The sequence below is a fragment of the Arachis stenosperma genome, chromosome 7, assembly GCF_014773155.1.
Source record: "Arachis stenosperma cultivar V10309 chromosome 7, arast.V10309.gnm1.PFL2, whole genome shotgun sequence".
Lineage (NCBI taxonomy): Eukaryota > Viridiplantae > Streptophyta > Magnoliopsida > Fabales > Fabaceae > Arachis > Arachis stenosperma.
Window position 1 is genome coordinate 32,819,013 of NC_080383.1, and position 17,123 is coordinate 32,836,135.

Below are 17,123 nucleotides of genomic sequence, written 5' to 3' on the forward strand. Positions count from 1 at the left end.
GTTCGAATTGACAACGGAGGAGGAATCTTAGTGTTTAAATAGAAAAAGATGAGAGAGGGGAAGAAATTTTTGAAAATTAAAAGAATAAAATTTAAAATGAATTTTTGAAAAATTGGTTGTGGTTTTGAAAAAGATAAGAAATAGTAAAACAAATAAAAAAGTCAATTAGTTAGTTGAAAAAGATTTGAAAATCAATTTTTGAAAAGATAGGAAGTTTAGAAAAGATTTTTGAAATCAAATTTTTTCGAAAAAAGATATGATTTGAAAAAGATATGATTAAAAAGATATGATTAAATTTATTTTGAAAAAGATTTGAAAAGGAAATTAAAAAGATTTGATTTTTAAACTTAAAATTGATTACTTGACTAACAAGAAACTAAAAGATATGATTTTAGAATTTAAAGATTTTTGAAAATATGAGGAAAAGATTTGATTTTTGAAAAAGATATGTTTGAAAAGATATGATTTTGAAAAAATATGATTGAAAATATTTGATTTGAAAAAGATTTGATTTTGAAAAATTATGAAGATTTGAAAAAGATTTGATTTGAAAACAAAATTCCTCTCCTTGTGTCATCCTGGCGTTAAACGCCCAGGAGCTGCATGTTTTGGGCGTTTAACGCCCAATTGCTGCATGGTTTGGGCATTCAAACGCCCAGCCAGGTACCCTGGCTGGCATTTAAACGTCAGTTTTTCCTTCTTCACTGGGCGTTTTGAACACCCAGCTTCTTCTCTGTAATTCCTCTGCTTTATGTTCTTGGATATTCATTTTGCTAAATCCTTTATTCAAGAAGATATGTTTTCAAATTTGAAAAATAACAAAATGAGTCCAAACATATAATTCTTGGATCAAAACACAAGATATATGCAAGAACATTATGAACGTCAAGATGAACACCAAGAATAATCTTGAAGATCAAGATGAACATCAAGAACTCAGTTTTCTTAATGAAAGAAAACATGGAGGACACCAAACTTAGAACTTTCTCATGTTTGGGCCATATGAATGCAAGAATGCATATGTAGAACATCATGCAGTGCAAATCAATAAATGATGAAGATCAAACAAGGCAATTCATCAAGAACAAAATGCATGTGTTTCGAAAATTGCAAGACAATTAAAATCATACAATTGACACCAAACTTAAAATTTGGCCCTAGATTCAAACAAGAACCATGAAATATTTTTGAGTTTTTATGATTTTATGATTTTTTTTGGGATTTTTCGAAAATTATTTTAAAAAAATGAAAAAAGAAGAAAACTTTTTGAAAGATTTTTGAAAACTTTTTGAAAGATTTTTGAAAACTTTTTGAAAATAAAATAATGGTTAAAACAAGAAGAAAATTACCTAATCTAAGCAACAAGATAAACCGTCAGTTGTCTAAACTCGAACAATCCCTGGCAACGACGTCAAAAACTTGGTGCACGAAATTGTGATCATCAACAATGGCGCCAAAGACATGGAGCTCTCAAACGTAAATCACACTTTGTCACAACTTCGCACAACTAACCAGCAAGTGCACTGGGTCGTCCAAGTAATAAACTCTACGTGAGTAAGGGTCGATCCCACGGAGATTGTTGGCTTGAATCAAGCTATGGTCACCTTGTAAATCTCAGTCAGGTGGATTAAAATGGTTGTGGAGTTTTAATAATTGAAAGATAAATAAACAGAAAATAAAGATAGAGATACTTATGTAAATTATTGGTGGGAATTTCAGAAAAGCCTATGGAGATGCTTCATCCCTCTTGAATCTCTGCTTTCCTACTGCATTCATCCAATCCTTTATACTCCTTTCTATGGCAAGCTGTATGTTGGGCATCACCATTGTCAATGGCTACTTCCCATCCTCTCAGTGAAAATGGTCCATGTGCGCTGTCACCGCACGACTAATCATCTGTCGGTTCTCGATCATGTTGGAATAGAATCCAGTGATCCTTTTGCGTCTGTCACTACGCCCAACACTCGCGAGTTTGAAGCTAGTCATAGTCATCCCTTCCCAGATCCTACTCGAAATACCACAGACAAGGTTTAAACTTTCCGGATCTCAGGAATGGCCGCCAATAATTCTAGCTTATACCACGAAGACTCTGATCTTTTGGAATGGAGGCTAAGAGATACACGCTCAATCTTAAGTAGAACGGAAGTGGTTGTCAGTCACGTGTTCATAGGTAAGAATGATGATGAGTGTCATGGATCATCACATTCATCAGGTTGAAGTGCGAGTGAATATCTTAGAACAAGAATAAGCTTGAATTGAATAGAAAATAGTAGTAATTGCATTAATACTCAAGGAACAGCAAAGCTCCACACCTTAATCTATGGTGTGTAGAAACTTCACCGTTGAAAATACATAAGTGGTCTGGAGGTCCAGGCATGGCCAAATGGCCAGCCTCCCTAAATATGAAAATATGATATCCATAATGTCTCTATGATCCGAAGATAAAAATACAATAGTAAAAGGTTCTATTTATAATGAAACTAGCTACTAGGGTTTACAGAAATAGGTAAATGATGCAGAAATCCACTTCCGGGCCCACTTGGTGTGTGCTTGGTCTGAGCATTGAGTTTCACACGTGTAGAGGCTTCTCTTGGAGTTAAACGCCAGCTTTGGTGGCAGTTTGGGTGTTTAACTCCAACTTTTATGCCAGTTCTGGCGTTTTGACGCCAGAAAAGGGTAGAGAGCTGGCTTTTTGATACCATTTTACCTCATCAAAACTCGTGCAAAGTATGAACTATTATATATTACTGGAAAGCCCTGGATGTCTACTTTTCAACGCAATTGAGAGCGCGCCATTTGGAGTTTTGTTGTTCCAGAAAATCCACTTCGAGTACAGGGAGATCAGAATCCAACAGCATCTGTAGTCCTTTGTCAACCTCTGAATCAGATTTTTGCTCAGGTCCCTCAATTTCAGCCAGAAAATACTTGAAGTCACAGAAAAACACACAAACTCATAGGAAAATCCAGAAATGTGAATTTTGCTTAAAAACTAATAAAAATATACTAAAAACTAACTAAATCATACTAAAAACTATATAAAAATAATGCCAAAAAGCGTATAAATTATCTGCTCATCAGAGAGCTCCCAAGGTCATGGCACGCTTGCAACTTAAGAAGGTACTACAGTTAGGAGGTGGTAAAGGATCTTAGGATGAGGTGCACTCTTTTTCCTTAAAAACGGTTTTTTAACGAGGCACCAAGCCAAGATCCACGAGACACCTAACTTAGAGGGGTAAAACTCCCACATGTATATATTTGGACATTTTATTTTTGAATAAAGTTTTTTCAGATTTCTACAAATCCTTTATCAATACGCATTAATCTGAAACGTAAAAATTCATCGCCTGATTATAGAGCTACAGATCGGCAAAAGTGAAAACTAAATTCACTGCCCGATCACGATAAAAACCAACAAAGATGAAAACTGAATTCATCAAAGGTCAACCGAGCGAGGATCAAACCTAATTTCTATAAAATTGGCAAAGATGAAAAGTGACAAAATAGATTAAATGCAAGAAGTTATCGAAAGTGACCCATAGGAAAGGACCTGATGAGGTCTTAATAAAAAATGGGTTACTAAACAATAACTTAAAAGATGGACCGACATGAAGAAGTCAGACCAGTCGACCATAAAACCAAAGTTATAAAAAGTAAATCCCTGGAAAGAGGCCTGGCCAGCCCTAAAAAAGAGGATTACTAGAAATAACTTAGAAGGGACCGATGTAAGGAAGTCGGTCTCCCACAAACAAAGTTATAAAAAATAATCTATAAAAGAGACCTAACAAAGGTCCAAATGAAATGGATTACCAGAAATAACTTAGAAGGGACCAATGTAAGGAAGTCAGTCTCCCACAAACAAAGTTATAAAAAGTAATCCATAAAAGAGACCTGACAAAGGTCCAAATGAAATGGATCACTAAAAATAACTTAGAATGGACCGACATAACAAAGTCGGACCGACCAAAATGCCAAAAGTTATACAAAAGTAAGTCCATAGAAAAAAGACCTAATAAAGGTCCAATCAAAATGGATTACTAGAAATAACTCCAAGCCGAGATGAAGAGGGCATCCAAGTCGGACCCAGAAATCTACGACCTCAAAAGAATCAAGCTACAAGTATGCAAGTACGAAGGTGATTGGTGCACGAAATTGTGATCATCAATGGCGCCATCAACATGGTACGATGAATTGCAATCTCAACTCTTTATCACAACTTCGCACAACTAACCAGCAAGTGCACTGGGTCGTCTAAGTAATAAACCTTACGCGAGTAAGGATCGATCCCACGGAGATTGTTGGTATGAAGCAAGCTATGGTCACCTTGTAAATCTTAGTCAGGCAGATTCAAATGGTTATGGATGATATATGAATAAAACATAAAGATAGAGATACTTATGTATATCATTGGTGAGAATTTCAGATAAGCGTATGGAGATGCTTTGTCTCTTCCGTCTCTCTGCTTTCCTACTGTCTTCATCCAATCCTTCTTACTCGTTTCCATGGCAAGCTGTATGTTGGGCATCACCGTTGTCAGTGGCTACAGTCCCGTCCTCTTAGTGAAAATGTTCAACGCACCCTGTCACGGCACGGCTAATCATCTGTCGGTTCTCAATCAGGTTGGAGTAGAATCCATTGATTCTTTTGCGTATGTCACTAACGCCCAGCCTTCAGGAGTTTGAAGCTCGTCACAGTCATTCAATCATTGAATCCTACTCAGAATACCACAGACAAGGTTTAGACCTTCCGGATTCTCTTGAATACCGCCATCAATTCTAGCTTATACCACGAAGATTCTGATTAAGGAATCCAAGAGATAAACATTCAAGCCTTGTTTGCTTGTAGAACGGGAGTGGTTGTCAGGCACGTGTTCATAAGTGAGAATGATGATGAGCGTCACATAATCATCACATTCATCAAGTTCTTGAGTGCGAATGAATATCTTGGAATAAGAACAAGCTGAATTGAATAGAAGAACAATAGTAATTGCATTAATACTCGAGGTACAGCAGAGCTCCACACCTTAATCTATGGTGTGTAGAAACTCCACCGTTGAAAATACATAAGAACAAGGTCTAGGCATGGCCGTGAGGCCAACCTCCAAAACATGATCAAAAGATTCCAAATGATCAAGGATCCAAAGATTCAAAGATCTAAAGATGAAAATACAATAGTAAAAGGTCCTATTTGTAGAGAACTAGTAGCCTAGGGTTTACAGAAATGAGTAAATGACATAAAAATCCACTTCCGGGCCCACTTGGTGTGTGCTTGGGCTGAGCATTGAAGCATTTTCGTGTAGAGACTTCTCTTGGAGTTAAACGCCAGCTTTTGTGCCAGTTTGGGCGTTTAACTCCCATTCTTGTGCCAGTTCCGGCGTTTAACGCCGGGCAGTTTTGAGCTGATTTGGAACGCCAGTTTGGGCCATCAAATCTCGGGAAAAGTATGGACTATTATACATTTATGGAAAGCCCAGGATGTCTACTTTCCAACGCCATTGAGAGCGCGCCAATTGAATTTCTGTAGCTCCAGAAAATCCACTTCGAGTGCAGGGAGGTCAGAATCCAACAGCATCTGTAGTCCTTTTCAGTCTCTGAATCAGATTTTTGCTTAGGTCCCTCAATTTCAGCCAGAAAATACCTAAAATCACAGAAAAACACACAAACTCATAGTAAAGTCCAGAAAAGTGAATTTTAACTAAAAACTAATAAAAATATACTAAAAACTAACTAAATCCTACTAGAAACATACTAAAAACAATGCCAAAAAGCGTATAAATTATCTGCTCATCACAACACCAAACTTAAATTGTTGCTTGTCCCCAAGCAACTGAAAATCAAATAAGATAAAGAGAAGAGAATATGCAATGAATTCCAAAAACATCTATGAAGATCAGTATTAATTAGATGAGCGGGGCTTTTAGCTTTTTGCCTCTGAACAGTTTTGGCATCTCACTTTATCCTTTGAAATTCAGAATGATTGGCTTCTATAGGAACTCAGAATCCAGATAGTGTTATTGATTCTCCTAGTTAAGTATGATGATTCTTGAACACAGCTACTTTATGAGTCTTGGCCGTGGCCCAAAGCACTCTGTCTTCCAGTATTACCACCGGATACATACATGCCACAGACACATAATTGGGTGAACCTTTTCAGATTGTGACTCAGCTTTGATAGAGTCCCCAATTAGAGGTGTCCAGGGTTCTTAAGCACACTCTTTTTGCCTTGGATCACAACTTTCCTTTTCTTTCTTCTCTTCTTTTTTTTTCGTTTTTTTTTCGCTTCTTCTCTTTTTTTTTGTGTTCACTGCTTTTTCTTGCTTCAAGAATCATTTTTATGATTTTTCATATCCTCAGTAACATGTTTCCTTTTTCATCATTCTTTCAAGAGCCAACAATTTTAACATTCATGAACAACAAATTCAAAAGACATGCACTGTTCAAGCATACATTCAGAAGTCAAAAGTATTGCCACCACATCAAAATAATTAATCTGTTATAAAATTCGAAATTCATGCAATTCTTCTCTTTTTTAATTAAGAACATTTTTCATTTAAGAAAGGTGATGGATTCATAGGACATTCATAACTTTAAGTCATAGACACTAAGACACTAATGATCATAAGACACAAACATAAATAAAACATAAAGCATAATTTTCGAAAAACAGAAAAATAAAGAACAAAGAGATTAAAGAACAGGTCCACCTTAGTGATGGCGACTTGTTCTTCCTCTTGAAGATCTTATGGAGTGCTTGAGCTCCTCAATGTCTCTTCCTTGCCCTTGTTGCTCCTCTCTCATGATTCTTTGATCTTCTTTAATTTCATGGAGGAGGATGGAATGTTCTTGGTGCTCCACCCTTAGTTGTCCCATGTTAGAACTCAATTCTCCTAGGGAGGTGTTGATTTGCTCCCAATAGTTTTGTGGAGGAAAGTGCATCCCTTGAGGCATCTCAGGGATTTCATGATGAGTGGGATCTCTTGTTTGTTCCATCCTTTTCTTAGTGATGGATTTGTCCTCATCAATGGGGATGTCTCCCTCTATGTCAACTCCAACTGAATAACAGAGGTGACAAATGAGATGAGGAAAGGCTAACCTTGCCAAGGTAGAGGACTTGTCTGCCACCTTATAAAGTTCTTGGGCTATAACCTCATGAACTTCTACTTCTTCTCCAATCATGATGCTTGATGAGCGGATAATTTGTACGCTTTTTGGCATTATTTTTAGTATGTTTTTGGTAGTTTTAGTTGAGTTTTTATTATATTTTTATTAGTTTTTAGTTAAAATTCACTTTTCTGGACTTTACTATGAGTTTGTGTGTTTTTCTGTGATTTCAGGTATTTTCTGGCTGAAATTGAGGGATCTGAGCAAAAATCTGATCCAGAGACTCAAAAGGACTGCAGATGCTGTTGGATTCTGACCTCCCTGCACTCGAAGTGGATTTTCTGGAGCTACAGAAGCCCAATTGGCGCGCTCTAAACGGCGTTAGAAAGTAGACATCCTGGGCTTTCCAGCAATATATGATAGTCCATACTTTGCCCAAGATTTGATGGCCCAAACCGGCGTTCGAAGTCACCTCAAGAAATCCCAGCGTTAAACGCTGGAACTGGCACCCAAATGGGAGTTAAACGCCCAAACTGGCATAAAAGCTGGCGTTTAACTCCAAGGAGAGTCTCTACATGAAAATGCTTCATTGTTCAGCCCAAGCACACACCAAGTGGGCCTGGAAGTGGATTTTTATGTCATTTACTCATCTCTGTACACCCTAGGCTACTAGTTCTCTATATATAGGACCTTTTACTATTGTATTTTCATCTCTGGACATCTAGTTCTTAGATCATTGGGAGGCTGGCCTCACGGCCATGCCTAGACCTTATGCTTATGTATTTTCAACGGTGGAGTTTCTACACACCATAGATTAAGGTGTGGAGCTCTGCTGTACCTCGAGTATTAATGCAATTACTATTGTTCTTCCATTCAATTCCGCTTGTTCTTGTTCTAAGATATCACTTGTTCTTCAACTTGATGAATGTGATGATCCGTGACACTCATCATCATTCTCACTTATGAACAAGGTGACTGACAACCACTTTTGTTCTACAAGCAACCAAGGCTTTAGTGAATATCTCTTGGATTCTTTAATCGGAATCTTCGTGGTATAGGCAGGACCTGATGGCAGCATTCAAGAGAATCCGGAAGGTCTAACCTTGTCTGTGGTATTCTGAGTAGGATTCAATGATTGAATGACTGTGACGTGCTTCAAACTCCTAGCAGGCGGGGCGTTAGTGACAGACGCAAAAGTATCAATGGATATTATTCCGGCCTGACCGAGAACCGACAGCTGAATTCCGCTATGCCGTGACAGGGCATATGCCAATCGCTTTCACTGAGAGGATGGGAGGTAGCCATTGACAACGGTGAAACCCTACACGAGCTTGCCATGGAAAGGAGTAAGAAGGATTGGATGAAGACAGTAGGAAAGCAAAGAGACGGAAGGGAAAAGCATCTTCATAGGCTTATCTGAAGTTCCTACCAATGAATTACATAAGTATCACTATCTTTATCTTTTATGTTATTTTCGTTCACCACCATATCCATTTGAGTCTGCCTGACTAAGATTTACAAGATGACCATAGCTTGCTTCATACCAACAATCTCCGTGGGATCGACCCTTACTCGCGTAAGGTATTACTTGGACGACCCAGTGCACTTGCTGGTTAGTTGTGCGAAGTTGTAGTGATCACAATTTCGCGCACCAAGTTTTTGGCGCCGTTGCCGGGGATTGTTCGAGTATGGACAACTGACGGTTCATTTTGTTGCTTAGATTAGGTATTTTTCTTCAGAGTTCTTAAGAATGAATTCTAGTGTTTCAAGGTGATGTTCTTATCATCACCAAGGCTGATTGATTCTCATCAATTTAGCTCTTGAATGCAGTGTCCTGCTGAAGCTTGGCCGGCCATGTCTAATTCCTTTAGACTAAAGCTTTAGACTAACATTGCATGATTCCTGGAATTCTCATTAAGAATTTTGATACCTTTATTTTCCTTTTCACTTAATTTTCGAAAAAAAAAATTACAAAATCATAAAATCCAAAAATATGTCTTGTTTGAGTCTAGAGTCTCATCTTAAGTTTAGTATCAATTGCATATTTCTGTTCTTATTGCATTCATGCATGTGTCCTCATTGATCTTCAAGTTGTTCTTGATGATTTCCTTGTTTTGATCTTTGAATTCTATTGACTCGAGTGTTTTGTTATATGCATTCTCATTTTATTAGTGTCAATGATATACAAACTGCTAAGTTTGGTGTCTTGCATGCATTATTATTTGATTTTAGTTGCATTTTGATTATTCCTTATTATTAAAAATCCAAAAATATTTTTAAATTGTGTCTTTTCAAGTCAATAATACAGAGAGTTGAAGATTCAGAACATACTGCAGAGGAATCACACAGAAAAAGCTGGGCATTCAAAAATGCCCAGTGAAGAAGACAGACTGGCGTTTAAACGCCAGCCAGGGTGCCTGGCTGGGCGTTTAACGCCCAAAAGGGTAGTAGTTTGGGCGTTAAACGCCAGAATGTGCACCATTCTGGGCGTTTAACGCCAGGATGGCACAAGGGGGAGGATTTTGTTTTCAAATCAATTTTTTTTCAAGTTTTCAAAGTTTTTTTAAAATCAAATCTTTTTCAAATCATATCTTTTCAATCAAATGTTTTCAAAATCAATTTCTTTCCTTTTTCAAAGATACTTACTAACAATTAATGATTTGATTGAACATTTTAAGTATGTTGCCTTTTCTGTTGAGAAAGGTTTAATGTTTGAATCATATCTTTTCTTGTTAGGCAAGTCATTAATTTTTAAAATCAAATCTTTTTAAAATTGTTTTCAAATCATATCTTTTCAATCATATCTCTTTAAAACCATAACTTTTCAATCAAATCTTTTTAATCACATCTTTTTCAAAATAGTTTTCAATCAAATCTTTTTGATTTCTAGTTTCAAAATCTTTTTCAAAAATCACTTGATTTCTTTTCCACTCTTATTTTCGAAAATCAATTAAGTGTTTTTCAAAATGTTTTCAAAATCTTTTAACTTAATTTTCGAAAACTTCTTCCTCTCTCCTCACATCCTTCTATTTATGACTAACACTACTTCTTAATGCAAAATTCGAACTCTATCTCCATAGATGAGTTCGAATTTTCTACTTCTGCCTTCTATTTTTTCTCCTCTGACACCTCAAGGAATCTCTATACTGTGACATAGAGGATTCCACATTTTCTTGTTCTCTTCTCTTTCATATGAGCAGGAACAAAGACAAAGGCATTCTTGTTGAAGCTGACCCTGAACCTGAAGGGACCTTGAAGAGAAAGCTTAGAGAAGCCAAAGCACAACTCTCTTTAGAGGACCTGACCGAATTCTTCAAAGAAGAAGAACACATGGCAGCCGGAAACAACAATGCCAACAATGCAAGGAAGGTGCTGGGTGACTTTACTGCACCTACTCCCGACTTCTATGGGAGAAGCATCTCTATCCCTGCCATTGGAGCAAACAAACTTTGAGCTTAAGCCTCAATTAGTTTCTCTAATGCAACAGAATTGCAAGTTCCATGGACTTCCATTGGAAGATCCTCATCAGTTTTTAGCTGAATTCTTGCAAATCTGTGACATAGTCAAGACTAATGGGGTTGACCCTGAGGTCTACAGACTGATGCTATTCCCTTTTGCTGTAAGAGACAGAGCTAGGACATGGTTGGACTCACAACCTAAAGATAGCCTGGACTCTTGGGAAAAGCTAGTCAATGCCTTCTTGGCAAAGTTCTTTCCACCTCAAAAATGGAGTAAGCTTAGAGTGGAAGTCCAAACCTTTAGACAGAAGGATGGAGAATCCCTCTATGAAGCTTGGGAAAGATACAAACAATTAATCAGAAAATGTCCCTCAGACATGCTTTCTGAATGGAGCATCATAGGTGTTTTCTATGATGGTCTCTCTGAACTATCCAAAATGTCTTTGGATAGCTCTGCTGGAGGATCTCTTCATCTGAAGAAGACGCCTACAGAGGCTCAAGAGCTAATTGAAATGGTTGCAAATAACCAATTCATGTACACTTCTGAAAGGAATCCTGTGAACAATGGGACTAGTCAGAAGAAAGGAGTTCTTGAGATTGATACTCTGAATGCCATTCTGGCTCAGAATAAGATATTGACTCAACAAGTCAATTTGATTTCTCAAAGTCTGTCTAGAATGCAAAATGTACCAAGCAGTACTAAGGATGCTTCATCTGAGGAAGAAGCTTATGATCCTGAGAACCCTTCAATGGAAGAGGTGAATTACCTAGGAGAACCCTATGGAAACACCTATAATTCTTCATGGAGAAATCACCCAAATTTCTCATGGAAGAATCAAGAGAGACCTCAACAAGGTTTCAATAATAATAATAATGGTGGAAGAAACAGGTTTAGCAATGGCAAGCCTTTTCCATCATCTTCTCAGCAACAGACAGAGAATTCTAAGCAGAACCCCTCTGACTTAGCAACCATGGTCTCTGATCTAATCAAAACCACTCAAAGTTTCATGACTGAAACAAGGTCCTCCATTAGGAATTTGGAGGCACAAGTGGGTCAGCTGAGCAAGAAAATCACTGAACTCTCTCCTAGTACTCTCCCAAGCAATACTGAAGAAAATCCAAAAGGAGAGTGCAAGGCCATTAACATGGCCGAATTCAGGGAGGAAGAAGAGGCAGTGAACGCCACTGAGGAAGGCCTCACTGGACGTCCACTGGCCTCCAATGAGTTCCCCAATGAGGAACCATGGGAATCTGAGGCTCAAAATGAGACCATAGAGATTCCATTGGAATTACTTCTGCCATTCATGAGCTCTGATGAGTATTCTTCCTCTGAAGAGGATGAGTATGTCACTGAAGAGCAAGTTGCTAAATATCTTGGAGCAATCATGAAGCTAAATGACAAGTTATTTGGAAATGAGACTTGGGAGAATGAACCCCCTTTGCTCACCAAAGAACTGGATGACTTGTCTAGGCAGAAATTACCTCAAAAGAGGCAGGATCCTGGGAAGTTTTCAATACCTTGTACCATAGGCACCATGACCTTCAAGAAGGCCTTGTGTGACTTAGGGTCTAGTGTAAACCTCATACCCCTCTCTGTAATGGAGAAGCTAGGGATCTTTGAGGTACAAGCTGCAAGAATCTCACTAGAGATGGCAGACAACTCAAGAAAACAAGCTCATGGACTTGTAGAAGATGTTTTGGTGAAAGTTGAAGACCATTACATTCCTACTGATTTCATAGTCCTAGAGACTGGGAAGTGCATGGATGAATCTGTCATCCTTGGCAGACCCTTCCTAGCCACAGCAAAGGCTGTGATTGATGTTGATGGAGGTGAATTGATCATTCAAGTGAATGAAAAATCCTTTGTGTTTAAGGCTCAAGGATATCCCTCTATCACCATGGAGAAGAAGCATGAAGAGCTTCTCTCAAATCAGAGTCAAACAGAGCCCCCACAGTCAAACTCTAAGTTTGGTGTTAGGAGGCCACAACCAAACTCTAAGTTTGGTGTTGAACCCCCACATTCAAACTCTAAGTTTGGTGTTGGGAGGTTTCAATATTGCTCTGATCTTTTGTGAGGCTCCATGAGAGTCCTCTGTCAAGCTAATGACATTAAAGAAGCGCTTGTTGGGAGGCAACCCAATGTTTTATAATTAACTATTTCCTTTTGTTATTTTATCTTTTTTGTAGGTTGATGATCATAAGAAGTCACAAAATCAATTGAAAAAGCAAAAACAGAATGAAAAACAGGAAGAAAAACAGCACACCCTAGAGGAAGAACTCACTGGCGTTTAAACGCCAGTGAGGCTAGCAGTTGGGCGTTTAACGCCCAGTCTGGCACCATTCTGGGCGTTTAACGCCAGAAAGGGGCACCAGACTGGCGTTAAACGCCAGAAAAGGGCAAGAACCTGGCGTTAAACGCCAGAAATGGGCACCAGCCCGGCGTTTAACGCCAGAATTGGCTCAAAACGTGATTTTTGATGCCATTTGGTGCAGGGATGACTTTTCCTTGACACCTAAGGATCTGTGGACCCCACAGGATCCCCACAAACCCCTCACCTATCAAATCCCATCCCTCTCTTCACCACTCATCTCCATAAAACCCCACTTACCTCACCATCCAAATTCAAACCACTACTTCTTCCCCTTTTGGCCTAACCACAAAGCCATCTCCCTCTCCTCCATTTCTTCTTCTTCTACTCTCTTCTTTCTTCTTTTGCTCGAGGACGAGCAAACCTTTTAAGTTTGGTGTGGTAAAAGCATTGCTTTTTGTTTTTCCATAACCATTTATGGCATCCAAAGCCGGTTCAACTGAGAAGGCATGACCTCAAGCCCATCACTAAGAAGAAGATGGAGCAAACAAGAGACCCCTCTCATCAAGAATTCCCTGAGATACCTCAAGGGATGCACTTTCCTCCACAAGACTACTGGGAGCAAATTAACACCTCCCTAGGAAAATTAAGTTCCAACATGGGACACTAAGGGTGGAGCACCAAGAACATGCCATCCTCCTCCATGAAATTGGAGAAGATCAAAGGATCATGAGAGAGGAGCAACAAAGACAAGGAAGAGACATTGAGGAGCTCAAGCACTCCATAGGATCTTCAAGAGAAAGAAAGAGCCGCCATCACTAAGGTGGACCCGTTCTTTAATCTCCTTGTTCTTTATTTTTCTGTTTTTCGAATTTTAGTGCTTTATGTTTATCCATGTTTGTGTCTTATGATCATTAGTGTCTTAGTGTCTATGCCTTAAAGCTATGAATATGAATCCATCACCTTTCTTAAATGAAAACTGTTTTTTATCACAAAAGAACAAGAAGTACAGGATTTCAAATTCATCTTTAAAACTAGCTTAATTAGTTTGATGTGGTGACAATACTTGTTGTTTTCTGAATGTATGCTTAAACAGTGCATATGTCTTTTGAATTTGTGGTTCATGAATGTTAAAATTGTTGGCTCTTGAAAGAATGATGAAAAAGGAGACATGTTACTGAGGATCTGAAAAATCATAAAAATGATTCTTGAAGCAAGAAAAAGCAGTGAATACAAAAAAAAAAAAAGAAAAAGAAGGAGAAAAACGAAAAAAAGGGAGAAAGAGAAAAAGAAGAAAAAGAAAGAAATAAAGTTGTGATCCAAGGCAATAAGAGTGTGCTTAAGAACCCTGGACACCTCTAATTGGGGACTTTAGCAAAGCTGAGTCACAATCTGAAAAGGTTCACCCAATTATGTGTCTGTGGCATGTATGTATCCGGTGGTAATACTGGAAGACAGAGTGCTTTGGGCCACGGCCAAGACTCAATAAGTAGCTGTGTTCAAGAATCATCATACTTAACTAGGAGAATCAATAACACTATCTGGATTCGGAGTTCCTAAAGAAGCCAATCATTCTGAATTTCAAAGGATAAAGTGAGATGCCAAAACTGTTCGGAGGCAAAAAGCTACTAGTCCCGCTCATCTAATTTGGAGCTTAGTTTCATTGATAATTTGGAGTCTATAGTATATTCTCTTCTTTTTATCTTATTTGATTTTCAGTTGCTTGAGGACAAGCAACAATTTAAGTTTGGTGTTGTGATGAGCGGATAATTTGTACGCTTTTTGGCATTGTTTTTAGTATGTTTTTGGTAGTTTTAGTTGAGTTTTTATTATATTTTTATTAGTTTTTAGTTAAAATTCACTTTTCTGGAATTTACTATGAGTTTGTGTGTTTTTCTGTGATTTCAGGTGTTTTCTGGCTGAAATTGAGGGATCTGAGCAAAAATCTGATCCAGAGACTCAAAAGGACTGCAGATGCTGTTGGATTCTGACCTCCCTGCACTCGAAGTGGATTTTCTGGAGCTACAGAAGCCCAATTGGCGCGCTCTCAACGGCGTTGGAAAGTAGACATCCTGGGCTTTCCAGCAATATATGATAGTCTATACTTTGCTCAAGATTTTATGGCCCAAACCGGCGTTCAAAGTCACCTCAAAAAATCCCAGCGTTAAACGCTGGAACTGGCACCCAAATGGGAGTTAAACGCCCAAACTGGCATAAAAGCTGGCGTTTAACTCCAAGGAGAGTCTCTACACGAAAATGCTTCATTGCTCAGCCCAAGCACACACCAAGTGGGCCCGGAAGTGGATTTTTATGTCATTTACTCATCTCTGTACACCCTAGGCTACTAGTTCTCTATATATAGGACCTTTTACTATTGTATTTTCATCTCTGGACATCTTGTTCTTTGATCATTGGGAGGCTGGCCTCACGGCCATGCCTAGACCTTATGCTTATGTATTTTCAACGGTGGAGTTTCTACACACCATAGATTAAGGTGTGGAGCTCTGCTGTACCTCGAGTATTAATGCAATTACTATTGTTCTTCCATTCAATTCCGCTTGTTCTTGTTCTAAGATATCACTTGTTCTTCAACTTGATGAATGTGATGATCCGTGACACTCATCATCATTCTCACATATGAACAAGGTGACTGACAACCACTTTTGTTCTACAAGCAACCAAGGCTTTAGTGAATATCTCTTGGATTCTTTAATCGGAATCTTCGTGGTATAGGCAGGACCTGATGGCAGCATTCAAGAGAATCCGGAAGGTCTAACCTTGTCTGTGGTATTCTGAGTAGGATTCAATGATTGAATGACTGTGACGTGCTTCAAACTCCTAGCAGGCGGGGCGTTAGTGACAGACGCAAAAGTATCAATGGATATTATTCCGGCCTGACCGAGAACCGACAGCTGAATTCCGCTATGCCGTGACAGGGCATATGCCAATCGCTTTCACTGAGAGGATGGGAGGTAGCCATTGACAACGGTGAAACCCTACACGAGCTTGCCATGGAAAGGAGTAAGAAGGATTGGATGAAGACAGTAGGAAAGTGATGAGCGGATAATTTGTATGTTTTTTGGCATTGTTTTTAGTATGTTTTTAGTATCTTTTAGTTAGTTTTTAGTATATTTTTATTAGTTTTTAGTTAAAATTCACTTTTCTGGACTTTACTATGAGTTTGTGTGTTTTTCTGTGATTTCAGGTATTTTTGGCTGAAATTGAGGACCTGAGCAAAAATCTGATCCAGAGACTCAAAAGGACTGCAGATGCTGCTGGATTCTGATCTCCCTGCACTCGAAGTGGATTTTCTGGAGCTACAGAAGCTCAATTGGCGCGCTCTCAACGGCGTTGGAAAGTAGACATCCTGGGCTTTCCAGCAATATATATAGTCCATACTTTGCCCAAGATTTGATGGCCCAAACCGGCGTTCAAAGTCACCTCAAGAAATTCCAGCGTTAAACGCCGGAACTGGCACCTAATTGGGAGTTAAACGCCCCAAACTGGCACAAAAGCTGGCGTTTAACTCCAAGGAGAGTCTCTACACGAAATTGCTTCATTGCTCAGCCCAAGCACACACCAAGTGGGCCCGGAAGTGGATTTTTTGTCATTTACTCATCTATGTACTAGTTTTTCTATAAGTAGGACCTTTTACTATTGTATAGAAACATCGAGGACTTTTGGTAGCTATCTTTGTTTATGCTATCTTAGACCTTTGGGAGGCTGGCCATTCGGCCATGCCTAGACCTTATGCTTATGTATTTCAACGGTGGAGTTTCTACACACCATAGATTAAGGTGTGGAGCTCTGCTGTACCTCGAGTATTAATGCAATACTATTGTTCTTCCATTCAATTCCGCTTGTTTTGTCCAAGATATCACTTGTTTCTTCAACATGATGAAGGTGATGATTGACGCCATCACCATTCTCACCCATGAACAAGGTGACTGACAACCATTCTTGTTTCTACAAGCATCTGAGGCTTAGTGAATATCTCTTGGATTCCTGATTGCACGATGCATGGTTGATCGCCTGACAACCGAGTGCTCGCCTGACAACGAGCCAACCATTCCATGAGATTAGAGTCTTCGTGGTATAGGCAAGAACTGATGGCGGCATTCAAGAGAATCCGGAAGGTCTAACCTTGTCTGTGGTATTCTGAGTAGGATTCAATGACTGAATGACTGTGACGTGCTTCAAACTCCTAGCAGCTAGGCGTTAGTGACAGACGCAAAAGTATCGATGGATATTATTCCGGC

General features: G+C 38.9%; 1 non-coding gene across 1 annotated transcript; it reads right to left on the reverse strand.

Annotated features, from left to right (window-relative positions):
* Positions 1-10,830: 10,830 nt before the first annotated feature.
* On the reverse strand, positions 10,831-10,938 carry LOC130942983 (small nucleolar RNA R71). The gene has a single exon (XR_009071524.1). It is a non-coding gene; the product is annotated as a small nucleolar RNA R71 (small nucleolar RNA).
* Positions 10,939-17,123: the final 6,185 nt, after the last annotated feature.